Here is a 6,000-nt window from a genome sequence, read left to right as displayed (position 1 = left end):
TCTGCCTCGTTGGATGATGCCAGCTCGGGGTGCAAGAGTTCAGCATGGCCATAGGGCCTCTCTCTTTCCCTCCTTCTGAAATTCCCTGACTGTAGCAAGATTTAGTGTTCACCAAATACCCACAAGCTCCCCCACTTCAGCCACTTTTGCAGCTGGAATGGAGCTTTGTGACTTGGTTCTGGTCCAAGAGACATGGGCCTTAAGGATATAAGGCACTTCTAGGCCTGCCCCTTAAAAATATCCCATAAGGATCTTCCAGCTTTCTGTCCCCCAACAGTGACAGCCCTGAAGTTCCGTGTTCCAGATGTTACGGCTACAAGATGGAGAAGGACAATCTGGTCGGCACAGAACTTTACATGAGCAACAAATAAAGCTTGTGTTCAGCCACTGAGATGGAGGGTTTATTTGCTACTGTCCCTAGTCTAGCCCATCCTGATGAAATCGTTGCCGCTTTCTAGTACCTGTAGTAGAACCTGGAGTACCTCTAGTACTAGTACTTTCTAGAATCTGTCTCTGGATCATTGGGGTATTCCATATATTCCCCAGGGCCAATCCAGGTTGTGTGTGTGTCTACACTGCTGTCCCCTCCAGCTCAGTTACAGTTCTTTGTATAGACAGATTATCCCCAGAGTTGTAGGGACCATGGCACCCATAATGCAGGTACAAATATGGACCTGAGCCTTGCCCATGATTTTCTATAGCCCAGCCAAGACCAGGCTATCATGTTTCACAAGACTCAACACCCACAAACCCTGGGCAATCCTAAGGGGCCCCTACAAGACACCCCCTGCTAGCTCCTGGCATGCTCTACGTGTTCCCGAAAGAGCCAGATCTGGGGGATGAAGAAGTCAACCTATGACCCATAAAGTCTCTCTTCCAAGTCCTTGGGTCCTATCTCTTCCCCAGTGTATAAAGGGGGATGATCCACTCCCCTCAGGACCCAATGTCTGTAGGAATGTGACCACAGCAACGATGGTAGTTAATACTGATATCACGGTTATTGTACGGCAGGGCTCGTTGTAAGTGCTTTACATATACTAATTTCATTTTCACAATAACCCTATAGAGTAGGAACTGTTCCTACCTCTTATCCTCATGAGGAAGTGGAGACCCAGGGAGTGAGGGAGCAGTGCAGGGTTACACAGCTACCTAGCCCCATAAGAAACCCAGAGCCCATATGGAGAGAGCCTGGATGTCCATCAACAGAAGAATGGGTAAAGAAGGGTTGGTGTGTGTGTGTGTATATATATATCTATAAAATAGTGTATTACTCAGCCATCAGAAAGAATGAAATCTTGCCATTTGCAACCACATGGGTGGAGCTAGAGCTTATGGTGCTAAGTGAAATAAGTCAGAGAGAGACAAATACCATATGATTTCATTCATATGTGGAATTTAAGAAACAAAACAGATAAACATAGGGGAAGGGAGGGAAAAATAAAATAAGATGAAAATGGACAGGGAGGCAAACAAGAAGAGATGCTGAACTCTGGAAACAGACTAAGGGTTTCTGGAGGGGACGGGGGTGGGGGGATGGGGTAACTGGGTGATGGGCATTAAGGAGGGCACGTGGTGGAAGGAGCACTGGGTGTTATATGCAACTGATGAATTACTAAATTCTATCTCTGAAACTAATAATATAGTATGTGTTAACTAAATGTAATTTAAATAAGGAATTAAAAAAAAACCCAAAACCCAGAGCCCAACACTGACTCAAGAGAAATGCCTTAGAGCAGGATGCCATTTTCCAAGAGCTCACTCTCTGAATTAGGGAAATGAAGTACAATTCCTCTGATTTTCAACTTCTCCAAAGCCTTATGTAACTGTGAATTGGTCCATGTATACAAGAGGAAGTTCAATTCTGCCTCTCTTTAAAAAACATTTCCTTCCTCCTGCCAAATTGGCAGAGGCCTGCGTGGCATCTCCATGGCCTCTTATTTGGTCTTCGTGTCCTGTGGTCTGGAGAAGAATGGCATCTCCAAGAGGAGACCAGGCAGCTGGGCTTGGGCCAGCAGATGCCAAAGACGTTCTCAGGACAGAGCATTTGAAAGATGGTAAAGATTTTATTTATTATTAATTTATTTATTCATTCATTCATTCATTTATGAGAGACAGAGAGAGAGAGCAGGGGGAGGGCCACAGGGAGAAGGGGAGAATCTCAAGCAGACTCTGAACTGAGTGTGGAGCCTGATGTGGGGCTGGATTTCACAACCCTGAGATCATGACCTGAACCAAAATCAACGGTCTGACACTTAACTGACTGAGCCACCCAGGCACCCCCGAAATTGTTAAAGATCCCAGCGCCAAAAGTGCCCAGCTGTGTGTCCTTGGGCAATTGTTTACCTTCTCTGTTTCCTCACCTGTAGAATAGGGTTCTATAGACAGTGCCTTCATCATAGGGGTGTTAAGCAGTAGTATATCCATATATGTCGACCACTTAGAACAGAGCCTGGCACAAAATTAGCCACATAAAAGCACTCACTATTTTTAATTATCATTGTAGATGCAATTTCAGTCAGGACTTCTGGAAAGAAGATACACCCCTTTGCACAGGACCCACAAATGAACAGTAGTTGGGCTGCTATTCCTTCTCAATCTTTTTCCAGGGATTGTGAGTAATCCTTAAAAACCACTGATAATTCAAGTAACTCCAGATTCGTTCCTGTCTCTCTGGCAGCTCAACGGTGTACCTGCTATGCATGGATTTTACATATCCCTTTACATCTTCCAAATGTGAAAGGAACTCCCCGACATTAAAAACATTAGGAGCATTTATGGCAAATTCAAAAGGTGAATTTCTTTGATACAGAATGTGTTCCCATGACAGACAAAAATTCCACAAAAGATGTTAAGACTATACTTAATCTAAAGAGGGGAGGTGGGGGCGCCTGGGTGGCGCAGTCCTTAAGTGTCTGCCTTCAGCTCAGGGCGTGATCCTGCCTTCAGCTCAGGGCATGATCCCGGGTGTTCTGGGATTGAGCCCCACATCAGGCTTGTCCACTGGGACCTGCGTCTTCCTCTCCCACTCCCCCTGCTTGTGCTCCCTCTCTCGCTGGCTGTCTCTCTCTGTCAAATAAATAAATAAAATCTTCAAAAAAATAAAATAAAATAAAATAAAATAAAATAAAATAAAATAAAATAAAAAAGAGGGGAGGTGGACCCTGGAGGATATCACTGTAAGGGTAAGCAAATTGAACAATCCTACATGTTTTGTTTTCGTTTGTTTTGTTTTGTTGCCTGCAAATTTAGGAAAAAAACAAACCTGTTAAAACCCAGTCCTGGGCAGGTGAGTATGTAAAACACTCCATACTCATGGTTGGGGGCTTCATAAATTGGTATAATTCTTGAGAGTAGTTTAGCAATCTGATTCAATTTGTTTTATTATGCTTAAATATATTTTTAAATAAAATAGTACATTCTCATGGTTCAAAATGCAAGGAGTATAAAAAATGATATGCACTAAAAATTCTCCTTCCCACCCTTCTCCTCCAGAAACTCAGGTACCTCCCCATAGACACCCATGTTAGTGATTTCTGGTGCGAACTCTCAGGGATATTTTTATGAACATACACAAATAGGTACATGTCTTTTTCAACCTTTCTTATATAAAGTATAGCATATTATAATTTGGAATATTGATTTCTTTGCACCTTAGAGATTTTCCTATACCACTTCATAAAGAGCCTCCTCTTTCTTTTTACAGCTGAATATTAGTCCATCGCATGGTATTATGGGTTATATCATGTCCTCCTGAAATTTCGTATTTTGAAGTCCTAACTCTGAGTACCTCAGAATGTGACCTTATTGGGAAATAAGGTCACTGCAGGCATCATTATTTAAGGTGAGGTCATTTTGGAGTAAGTTGAGATACTAATTCAATATGATTGGTTTCCTTATAAAGGCAGAAAATTTGGAGGCAAGGATGGGTTGTTACACACCTAAGCCAAGGAACGCCAAAGATTGCCAGCAAACCACCAGAAACTAGGCGAGAAGCATGGAACAGATTCTCCTTCACAGCTCTCAGGCAGAGCCAGCCCTCTTGACCCCTAGCTCTTGGTCTCCTAGCCTCCAAAACTTTGAGCCGATACGTTTCTGTTGTTTAAGCCACCCGGTCTGTGATGCTTTGTTATGGCAGCCCGAGCAAACTAATACACATGGAAGTATACTGATTTCTTCTATCACTTCCTTACCTTGGACATTCAGAGTTTTTTTGCAATCTTTACTTTTAAAAATTCTTCAGTGAAAAATATTTCCACACACCGTTTCACACCAGCATGGTGCATTTCTAGAGGAGAACTGATGGAGCAAAGGGCGTGTGTATGGTGATCCATTCCGCCAAGATACCTCCTTGAAGGTTGAGAAAGTCTGCATTCCCACCAGCAGGGCAAGGAGAGGGCTTTCCCTCTGTTCTTACGACCACAGTTTGTTAACAAACTTTTGGATGTTTGCTAATCTGATAAGAGAAAAAATGGTATCTCTGTGCTTTTTTGGGTTTGCATTTTTTATTATGAGTCATTTGAATATTTTTCTCTGAATGTACTTTTCTTTTGGGTTGTTGGTCTTGCTTATCAGTTTTGGAGGAGCTCTTTGTGGATCAGGGATATTACCCTTTTTAAAAAAGTTTTTATTTTAATTCCAGTTAGTTAACATACTAGTTACATTAGTTTATATTAGTTTCAGGTGTGTAATTTAGTGATTCAACACTTGCATACACACCTGGTGCTCATCATGATAAGTGCACTCTCTAATCCCCATCATCCCTCTATCCTCCCATCCTCCATCCCTCTCCCCTCTGGTAACCATCAGTTACCAACCACAATACTCTCTAGCTTCATCCATGTCATTGCAAATGGCAAGATTTCATTCCTTTTTATGCTGAATAAAATTGCATTCCATATATATACACACACACATACATACACACCACATCTTCTTTATTCAACAATTTATGGACACTTGGGCTGTTTCCATATCTTGGCTATTGTAAATAATGTTGCTATAAACTCAGGTGTGCATGTATCCCTTTAAATTAGTGTTCTCATAATCTTTGGGTAAATAATCAGTAGTGGATTGTTGGATCATAAGGTAGTTCTATTTTTTTTTTTTTTTTGAGAAAGAGAGAGAATGAGCAGGGGAGGGGCAGAGGGCGAGGGAGAAAGAGAATCCCAAGCAGGCTCCACACTCAGCAAGGAGTCCAATGTGGAGCTTGATGGCGTGACCCTGAGACCATCACCTGAGCTAAAAACACCCAACCAGACACCCAACCAACTGAGTCACCCAGGTGCCCCAAGGTAGTTCTATTTTTAACTTTCTGAGGAACCTCCATACTGTTTTCCACAATGGCTGCACAAGTTTGCATTCCCACCAACAGTGTAAGAGGGTTCCCCTTTCTCCACATGCTCACCAACACCTGTTGTTTCTTGCGTTGTTGATTTCAACCTTTCTGACAGGTGTGAGGTGATATTTCATTGTGGTTCTGATTTGCATTTCCCTGATGGGGAGTGATGTTGAGCATCTTTTCTTGTGTCTGTTGGCCATCTGGATGTCTTCTCTGGAAAAATGTCTATTCATGTTTTCTGCCCATTTTTTAAAAAAAGATTTATTTATTTGAGAGAGAGAGAGCATGAGTGGGAGGGGCAGAGGGGGAGAGAGAATCTTCAAGCAGACTCCCCACTGAGCATGGAGCCCCAGGTGGGCCTCGATCCCACAACCCCGAGATCATGACCTGAGCCGAAATCAAGAGTCGGATGCTTAACCAACTTAACCACCCAAGTGCCCCTCTTTCTTCTTCTTTGGGACTTCTGTAATACAGGTGTTATTACGTTTGATGCAGTCACTGAGGTCCCTAGGTCTATTCTTATTTTGCATAATTCTTTTTTCTCTTTCATTCAGCTTGTTGGCTTTCTACTACTCTGTCTTCTAGGTCATTAATTCATCCCTCTGCTTCTTCCAGCCTGCTGTTCATTCCATCATGTGTGTTTTCATTTCATTTATTGTGCT

The sequence above is a fragment of the Ursus arctos genome, unplaced genomic scaffold (assembly GCF_023065955.2).
Source record: "Ursus arctos isolate Adak ecotype North America unplaced genomic scaffold, UrsArc2.0 scaffold_5, whole genome shotgun sequence".
Lineage (NCBI taxonomy): Eukaryota > Metazoa > Chordata > Mammalia > Carnivora > Ursidae > Ursus > Ursus arctos.
The sequence above is the reverse complement of the archived record's forward strand: the minus strand, read 5'-3'. Positions refer to the sequence as shown.